Raw genomic sequence first — 10,287 nt, forward strand, 5'->3', positions numbered from 1 at the left:
CTATCACACTCTTGTGTACTCTCCTCTCTCTCTCCCTCTCTCTCTCTCTCTGCCTCTCTTGCTCTCTCTCCCTCTCTCTCTTGCTCTCTGCCTCCACCTTTCAAATACATGAAAACAATAAATATGCATCTCAAGCTACCCAGGATCTTACATTATCTGTGTTCAGCTGGCAGAAGAGAAAAGAGACAAGGAGGAAACCATGCCTTTCTTGGATGTTTTGCCCCTGGGATGGCACCAGAGAACACTAGCTGGAGACCAGGGCGCTGGTGCCCCCGGACTAGGAAAGGAATCTGGGAGAGGAAGTAGGTTTTGGGGAAGGACGGCCACCTCCAGCCCAGGAGGAATCGGGAGGCCCCTTGGGCCAGGGTAAGGGCTTGGGATCCAAGCTCAACTCAGCCATCACCCAACAGAAAGGCCTGGATCCTTAAGGGGCCCTGTGAGCAGGCTCGCTGAAGTCATGTCCGTGCTGTAAGATATCCCTATAAACATTAAAACAGAAGCTGCTAGACGTGTTGAGGCAGCCCTTGTCTGCAGCTGGCCTTTGTGTCTGTTACTGTGAAAGTTCTTGCTCTCTCTCCCTCCCTCCCCTCACCCCATCTCTCCCTACTCAGTAACCCTTTTGGAAAATCGGCATTTGCAATGGTTAACAAGTAGTATTCATTTTTAAAAGTTATTTGCTCCTAAGTATTTAAGCTCTTGCTGGAAACTGCCTCCTCTTATTTCATCCCCATCTAGCCACTCCCAGTTGGAATTTTTAAACAGAGATTATTGAAACCAGGTCTTGTAGCTGGGTAATAAGTGGAGAACCTGCCCACCTGCTGCCAAGGGAGGCTGGTCTGGTTTCCCTCTCCATTGGAGCTGCCGCCTATAATCTGCGCTGCAGACAGCACCATCTGTTTCCAAAATTCACTTATCTACAGTAGAGCAAGAGGTAATCACCTCCCTGGCCTGGTTTCAAGCAACCCCTCGCCTTGTCCAGCACCATTCTTCCTGTGCCCTCTGTGAGGAAGTTCAGGGACGGAAGGCTTGGAGCCCAGGACAGGCCCGCCTCCCTCCAACGCGGGGATGTGCCCTGGGCCCAGTGCATCCACCTGGCCAGGGAGCAAAGGAAAGAGAAGGACCGCTGAATCTGATACATATGAAGACATTTTTGTTGCCTGGGAAACAAGTGTCTGTGCCCAGGATCAACACAGACATGGTCTGTAAATTTTCCTCTTCATGAGCCCCTCATTGAGCCAGGCTATAACATACTGAGCTAACGCTGACATTTGGGAGAATTTGGATAGCCACCCAGTAAATCTGATTAACCCTTTTCAGCATGGACGCTCTCTCCCTAACATCCAAAGCTCTAAGCGCTACGCATGACACAACCCCGTGTGAGAGTTAATCCAATAGCCTGGGCATGCCTCCCTCACTCACCAACGTGCATGGGGAAACAGGGTTTAAACCATCTGGTGTGTTCTTAGCAAACCGGAAAGAACTCTGTGAGGTGTGACAGCTGGCTAGTAGTCACGCCAAAGAAAGGTTGGAGAGAGTAAGACTCCATCTACTCATTAGCTGAGTCATCTGTGAACGACAGCTAACCACGGAGGATCGATGAGCAGGAGGAGGTCTCCGCTGACATTTGGGTGGTGGTTCATTCAGTCTTAATCACACTGTGCTGAAGAACTGGAGATCGTTATTCCTGCTCACTCCAGAGTCACAGCCGCCACTTCGCCAGCTCCTGTTCCACACACTCGGTTCAAAAATAGGTCATAAAAGTTTTTACTAGATGGACTTAAATTTGCTGCGATTGTTTTTGCAAATTGCTAACCACTGAGGCCTCTACCCAGATTACAGGTGTCCTCCCAGAAATGTAACCTGGGCGTTACTACTTGAGTGGCAGAATCAGATCTCTCTGTTAGCTGTGTGTGTCTTCAACCCTGACTTAAAAAAAAAAAAAAAAAAAGGGCTTCCAATTTCAGAGGGCAGGATCAGAGGAGCTGGAGTGGGGGTGGGTAAGGATGCCAACAGCAGTGGGCAGGGCAGGTTCATCTGTGTCCAGGATGTCCTGCAGTGCAGTGATGGCAGAGGGCAGACTAGGTGTGTAGTGCATGCAACATGAAACCCTGGCTCTGTCTAAGCTTCTTCCTGTTCTGAGATTGGTAAAGCAACCCATGTCAAGCCCTACTGTGTGCCACGCACTGGGCCAAGTGTCAGAGATGCAAACAAGTCTGTTTTCTGGTTTCTGCTTCCAAAGACTTCTAACGAAGCTGAAGCACAGACTGCATAAGGACAACAGGTGGCTTAGTACAACTTCGGCATGCCAACAGGGTGATACAAGCAGGAAACCCTTCCTCCCCAGCCCAGACCCTCCTCGTGCTGTAACAGGCATTGCTAACGGACCCAGCCCTCCTTCTGTCTGAATGGAGATATGGACTCCTTCCCAAACGACATCTTCGGGTGAGCCACTCCTGGTGTAGACCTTCACCGCTGGGGAAGGAGACGCACACCCCCTCCCCACCATGTTTCTTTGCCTGCTGGAATCCAGAGGAGAGGTACCCCACCTCCTCCAAGCCAAGGCAGAAGCCACAGGGAAGAGTGAAAACCCTCAGAAGAAAAATGCCTGAGCCTAGTAGAAGGCATATGGGGTCGTGGGGCCACTGTGGACAAGCTGGGGTATAATACTGTGATGGTGTGTATTGGGGTTGTCCATTCTGGCGAGGCTCCCTGGACCAGGCTGCTTAAGATGGAGCAGGTTCAAGAAGTTGCACTTGAGTACCGCAGATCCTTCCAGAGACTGTGACCTTGCCTGGCAGGGGCATCTGCAAGGTGGAGACAAGCGTCTCGGTCCTGCCTGGGAAAGGAACTGCAGCAGAGAGAAGTAGGGGAGCGGGCAATGAGGTGACCTCGACAACGTGCACCGCAGGAAGTGAGCTTCTCAGTCTACCCTCTGGAGGTCAGACCATCACCTCCTTATCCCCAGAAGGGTCAAAGTCACTGAGGCTAGCTGGGGTTAGTATAGAATCCTATCATTGATTTAACCCCTGGCATGATAGCCTAGAAGCTAAAGTCTTCACCTTGCATGTGCCAAGATCCCATATGGGTGTTGGCCCTGCTTCCCATTCAGCTCCCTGTTTGTGGCCTTGGAAAGCAGTTGAGGATGGCCCAAGGCCTTGGGATCCTGCACACATATGGGAGATTGAAAGAAGTTCCTGGCTCCTGGTTTTGGATCGGCTCAACTCTGGCTGTTGCAGCCACTTGGGGAGTGAATTATCGGATGAAAGATCTTCCTCTCTGTCTCTCCTCCTCTGTATATCTGACTTTCCAATAAAAATAAATAAATCTTTAATAAAAAAAGAAACCATTGTTGCCAGGCTCAAAAACTCCAGAATGTAACGCTCGCCAGCACAGCCTCAAGGGCCAGACCACAAGCCTGGTGGTCATTGCACCACACAGCTCCCACACACTGATAGGGGCGCCCTTGGAGTCTGAATTCATTTGGATTATGGGTTATCTGATGATTTCCTTTGAAATTCCCCTGTGAGTCTTGTTTTTTTGCTTTGAGTGGCAGGCAGGTGTCAGGGCCGGGAGTTAAGGGGCCACAGCACCGCATTCCTTCCCAGGAGTTGGGGAGCCATGGGCAGACTTGATTCCTGTGAAGCTCATCATTTACATCTCATTAAAATCTAATATGAAAAGGGAGAAAAGCTCTTCAAAGACAAGCAGTTAAGTGGATCAAAGTTTGCAGGGAAAGGGATAATGAGTCAGGGAAAGAGAGGGTGAAAACAAGATAACATAATATATATATTTAGGATGAGGTTTTCTAATTTACTGCAATCTGTGGTTCTCTGACTGCACTGGGTATAATTATTTCTGTCTAAATAATTTTGCAGACTTGCAGCATAATAACTCAGGATCACAAATAAGAATCAGCTCCACTGTGCTCACAACACAGCAATAATTATGTTCTTGAGTTGGTTTGGCTCCTTACAGCTTGGTGCAAAGTAATTATGCTTTTTTCTTGGTGGAAAGCATATTAACCTGTGGAAATTACACACCATGAAATGTAAGAAAAGTCTGTGTTTCTAGTGGGAAAGCGCCACTCCCATCTACGTGGATTCTCTGCGCCTGTGACACCTCTTGGCTGGAAATTTCTGGTCCCTGGCGAGGCCGTCAGCCTCCCACATGGATGGAGGGGACCTGCAGCAAGTGAGATAGGAGCATCCAGCTCTGTGCCCAGGAAAGACAGAAACATTCACACTGGCGTTGAGCTCCGAGACCTGGGCAGGATTCACTCCACAGCACGCTGCCCTGTGTGGGCCAGGCAGTGGCTGGCTCTGGAGAGAGGGGCTGCTGGGCAGGCCGCGAGGCAGGGGACGAGAAGCTTGCAGGCTTCCTCTGCGTCTGACGCTTTGTTCCCTAAGCTGGAAGGCGGTGGCACAGTGCTCCTTATCTTTCTGTCCATGTTCTTGCCCACCTGAGATAATTTACAAACTCTTTGTATTTTCAAGAAAAGAAAGAACCAGAGTTCAGAGAAGAATGCAGGGTGACATTTTGTTTGGATTTCCCAGAATATTCACATGAAAATAAAGCCACTGGAGAAAAAAAATCCAACTCTATGGAGAAAAACTACACACCAACATCACACAACAATATGTTCCTATCATCCCAAAATGCAAGCAGGCAGAGCAAAATCCCCCAGCAGATCGCAGACTTGGAGTACCAAGTTTTGGAAAAAACAAAACAAAACAAAACAAAAAAACCAGAAGGAAGGCCTGAGAAGAGGAGGACCCGAAAGCCAGTGTGCGCATGAGCACAGCACACGCGCATGAGCACAGTGACGGAGACTCCGAGAGCAGCCTCCTCTTGACCAGCGGCATGAAGGGGCCGGTCTGCAATGCTCAAAGGGGCTGCGGTCAGCCAGCTGCACGGACCCTTGATGCTGAGCTTCAGGACTCCTGTCAGGACGGGGCTGCGATGTGAAAACATACCATGAGAACTGCAAATGACATTGAGGAGGACCGAGGCTGCAGCAACCACACAGAGGCAAAGGCCCAGAGGAAAGGCACCAGAGCCAGCAGCGTGAGGGCATACAGCAAGGGGGATTTCTGTGAACTCGGGATGTGGTGTCTGCACCAAAGTTCTCCAGAGTTCAAGGAAACCAAGTCTGTAGGGGAAACGATGACAACGTAACACCACCGAGGTTAAATCTCACACAAAGTTGCATCAGGAAAAATGGATTATGAAGTGGACTAACTTCAAAAAGCCATGCTAACAAGAGAGAGAACCATCTCGAACTCTGCTACAAACCAGGCAACACAAAAGAACAACATGAGCCAAAATGAGGGAAACTCAGGCTGGGGTCATAGAATTCAAGAAACAATCTGGAGTGAAAAGTTAAAATATAATTAGAAGTGAGGACTAAGCTAGAAGAAGTGCAACAAGTCATGAACAAATAATGTCTTCATTGAAATTACGAGAAAGGCTGTAGTCTTAAAGAAACAAGCAGGTTTTCGGAGAAGATTCAAGATTGTGTGATAAGCATTGCAGGCTGGCAAAGAAGATCCAACATTCAAACAATGAGAGTCCCTGATAAAGAAATAAATAATAGAATCACAAACACACAAAGAGGTTTCTCTGGTAAACAAAAAGCACCCTGAAGCTGCTTATGGAAAAGGCACACCATTCACCTGGGAACACTGACAGACACCAGTCAATAGCAAAGATAGAGTCTGGGGAAATTGCTAGATTTATTTAAAGAAAAAAGAAAAATCCTTTGGATAAGCAAGAAGAGCAGGTGACCTAAAGGAAAATTTTCAAATGATAGATGATTTTTTCCCCAACAGCTTTTTATATAAAGAGAAAACAAAGTAGTAGATTTAAGGAAAGAACATATAAGGCAGTGTTTTCTCTCCATGGAACACTGTCCATGTGAGGTTGTCCCTAGGAATCAACTCCACAAACCCGGATGACCAGAGTTAGGGGTGCAGAGACTGGCAGAGGACATTCAACACACATTTCCTGAGGGAGAAAGACTCGCCAAGAGCTCAAAGGGAAATACAATGTGTGACAGCCAAAGGTAAAATACATACATAGTGAAAAATTAGAATGTGTGCTATCATCATAATTGGTGCTGGTGGTATTAAGGTTGTGATAAAAAGACTCCGATGTTGGAAAGTAGGATGAATCAAATGAGCATATATAAGATAGTCTCACTTTTTGAGAAAAATATTTGAAAGGCAGAGAAAAAAAGGTAAAGAGAGAAAGCATGTCCCGTCCATTGGCTCATTGCATGAGCCAACAGCAGCTGGGGTGGGCGAGGGACTCCACCAACTTTCCCACCTCGTCAGCAGGAGCTTGATCCAGCACTTGCTGTGTCCAGGGGCACGTCAGCAAGAAACTGGGCGCCGGCAGACTGGGATGCAGACACAGGCCCACTCACACTCCACACCAAATGCCCACATGCCGGGTATCTAATTTATTCATCCCCTGTGTCCGTTAGAACCAGGAGCCTTCATGCAGAAAGGGAAGATTTCTACATAACTTGGTAGAGGTCAAGTTAAAACTCCATAGCCTTTAATATACTTAGGAAACATCAATGTGAATTCATAAATTATCTTGACTTGGGAGAAGGAAAACGAAGCACAAATATGTGTTTCCTAACTCTCCCGCGGAGGCTATGAACATCCTGTAGCAATGAGAATTTCAGTAACCCAGACTGAGGTCTTAAAATTTTATTTCCCAGTAAATGAAAGTAGGAGTCAAAGAAATAATTGATTTCCGGTCTGCAGCAGTAGCTGTGTAAGATTACTGTAGAGCATCAGGTAATACCCAATAGCAAAGAAACTAATAAGACTATTTACATTGGTCAAATATACAATTCAAGTGGGTATCACCAAGGATAAGACTTGCAATGTGTTGAACTCAAACAAGCAAGTCCAAACTCATGAATTTATAATGACATGTAAACATTAGCTGTCACCTTTGGAGAACAATAGGAGTCCATTCATTATAATTAAAGTTAGAAAAATATACAGGAAAGAATCACACGTCCTGTAAAATCCCACAGCACTGGGAAATCACATAGCAGGTGAAGAAAGTATCTCCTTGCAATCACTGCAGTGGTGACAGGCCGATGGGGTGACATCTCCATTCTGAAGTTACGGGAGAGGCTCTGAGCACCATGGCCGTGCGTGGCCGTGTTTCTTCCTTGCTTGTTTTAGCATTATTTGTTTTCGAGGCAGAGAGGGAGACATGTGCACGCACAGAACAAGGGAAGGGAATGATGCCTCCCCACTGGCTTACTCCCCAGATTCCTGGGGACAGGAACCCGTCATGGGTACACCACGTGGGTGCCAGGAACCCAGCTGCCCCACTGCCTGGTGTGCATGAGCAGGAAGCTGGGGTCGCTCCGCTGTGGGCTGGGAACGGCCCAGGGAGAGGCTCAACCCAGCGCTGCAGGCCCAACCCAGGCAGCTGCTTCTGAACAGCACGGCTTGGGGTCTCAGCAAAGGGGGCCAGGCTGAGTCTGATCCAGCCTCAGGGTCCAAATGCCACATCCCAGGAAGATCCAGGGGACCCAAAGCAGGCTGGACCACCCTGGGACTGGGCAGCTGGCAAGGCCCAGTCTGTGGGAAACTGCTGGCCTGAGTTCAACTCATGAACTGTCGAGAGAGGGACAGGAGAGGAATTGAAAGGCATGTCAAGTGTCAAAATGTGGGCAGAATTAACCAACAAGGTCTGAGAGGAACTCACGTAGCAAAACCATGAAGACCGCCAAGGTCTGGCGATGGAAGTCAGATAGCAAGGGAGGACCTGTGATTGGAACTGGCACTTGGAGGAAAAAGAAGTCGAGCAGGCAAACTCTGGCTTTCGACTGAGTGATGATTGCAAGATTATTTTCCTCTAAATAGTCCACCGAGCTGCTCGATGAACCAATGAACAAACGACGAAACGGTCAGCCAGCCGGGACCAGCATGTCTCCTCTGCCCTGCTGCGCGACTCTGCCCAGGCAAGTCCCTCGCCTTGAGGAGATGAGTTTGTCTCATCCTCAACGTGGAGCCCGACCTGCAGCGTGGTGGTAGAAAGCATTTGCCAGCTCCGTATTTTTGTCAAGATGGAACAAAATGCGATAATGTCAGTATGTTCCTCTGAGCGGCGCTGCCGAGCGCGAGGCGAGCCCTCGGGAAATGATATCAGAATACAAAAGTGGACCCTGAGCTTCCGGGGGTCGCTTGGAAGGAGCCAGGAGACCTGGACCTGCCGCCCACACTGAGGATGATTTGTAAATCGCGAATGAGAGTAAGACTTGCAACGCTGGGGGCTGGTGACAAGCAAGGTGAGGACAGGTGTGGGCTCCTAGAGGACACAGACTCTGCAGATGACATTGATTGGAAAATCACCACTCCACCTACTGTACAAGCAGGGCAGCAGCCCCGAGGTTAACGGCTTAGATTTGCGGTTCAAATTCTACCTCCGTCCACTCCGGCCCTTCACGGGGCACATCGCCCTGGGTGTGTTTGCTAGGCTATGTGTGTGCCTCAGTTTCCTCCCTGGTAAAAAGGGAGTAACACTGCCTACTTCACAGAGTTGGCGGAGGATTAAGCATAAAGCACTTAGCATAGCACTAGGCTCGTGGTAAGCTCGCAGTAGAAGGTAGGCTTTGCTGCCTCTCCACCACTCCACAAAGTAAAGAAAGCTGTGTTCCCGAGCAGGTGTGTTCCCACACACCATGAGCCAGAGATGCGTTGAGCCCTGCTGGCTGCCTCTGCCACTTGTGCATCTGTTTCCTGAAGAGGATGAACAGGGAGGGTGCAGGTTCTCCCTCGGGTGCGTAGGTCTCTTTTGGCAGAATATAGCTGCTGGCTGCGAGGGGCTGAGCGTGGCGTAATCCTTGAGTTGCTGAAGCTCTTACCGAAAGAGCGAGAGGTCACCAGGCCGCAGGGGACTTTCTGAGGGAGTATGTCACTGCTCTCCACAAACAGGAAGAGGTGGTGCGGCATTTCAGGAAGATGTCTCAGAAGCCAACGGTGTCACAAAACAGCAGTTATGGGAATCCAGCAAGGAGACTAAGCGGCGGGCAAATTGGAGCACTGCAAGGGAGGAACAAGGAGTTGAGTCCCTGCTGGGAGGCAGAGGACTCTGCCCTGCAGCTCCTGGTGAGCTGGTCTTGAGTGGGAACAAATGTTTAGCTTAATGGCTGGCAAAGCAGATGATGGGAGAGAATACCAAGTTCAACGTTGCCTTCCAAGGAGCCGGAGGCACTGAGCAGTTAACTGACCCAGCAGCATCTGAAGCCGATGAGCACCATGAGCCGAGACTCCAATATGAGTGAAAACACGAAGGCTGGAGGGAAATGCCTCAAGTCACCAGAGAAGCCCTCGTGAATGCTGGGAAACAGGGCACGCCTGTGCCAGCATTGGTGACCAATAGTGAGCGACTCACAGAAGGCGGGGAAGAAATTCATGGTGCTGAGCCATTTGCACAGCTCCCAGGGCCCCGAGACCTGGACAGACGAATGGAAACCTCACTCAGGAGATGCTTTTGTGGGCGTTCGGTGAAGACGCACATCCTCCCCAAATGTATAGTCAATGGTAGTAGACTTTATTCAAACACGGGCTCCTTGAGTCCCTGTTAACGATGCTAAGTCATTTACTTGGCTGAGAGGTGACCCTAGGATTCCTGCAGGTAAAGGCTGGTCCCCCATTCCTATGAGCGATCAGAAACCCCCAAGGAGGCACTCTAGCACTTAGCTAATGTTGTTCCTTAGCATGTCAGAGTGGTTTGGCATCACTCAATTTTCCTTGTATATATCAGTCACTTCCTTGAGGAATGCACGATGGTGACTGTCTAGTTATATTAGTTCTACACTTGTTAGTGTGCTTATCAAAGATGAACTTACCAATACAAAGCAGAGAACACTATAACCTTTCAACAAATGCACAGCTCCTTCTTGTTCCCTTCAGTTACTGATTTCCCCAGCAAGGAGCTGACAACCCAGCTCAGCACTGGACAATTGTTCCCACATCCCTGTGTTGTCATGGATTTTTATTGAATTCATGAATTTGAATTTTTTTTTTTTTGTGATGTTCAAATTTGCCAGGAGGCTCCAACTGACAGATCACTTCAGTCCTTGGGTATTTCCTTTAAAGGGAATGTCTGGAGTCCAGGGCCTGGGATTAGCTCATCTCTGTCCTCGCTATCTCCTTGCCTCCAGGCTCTCCCGGTAGGTAAAGTTAGAATTTTAAAATACATGGGAAGCCATTATTCACATTACAATTCAAATTTAACATTTTAGAGTTTTTC

This window comes from Ochotona curzoniae, unplaced genomic scaffold, assembly GCF_017591425.1.
Source record: "Ochotona curzoniae isolate NIBS_2020 unplaced genomic scaffold, NIBS_Ocur_1.0 contig_66, whole genome shotgun sequence".
In the NCBI taxonomy this organism is placed as follows: Eukaryota; Metazoa; Chordata; class Mammalia; order Lagomorpha; family Ochotonidae; genus Ochotona; species Ochotona curzoniae.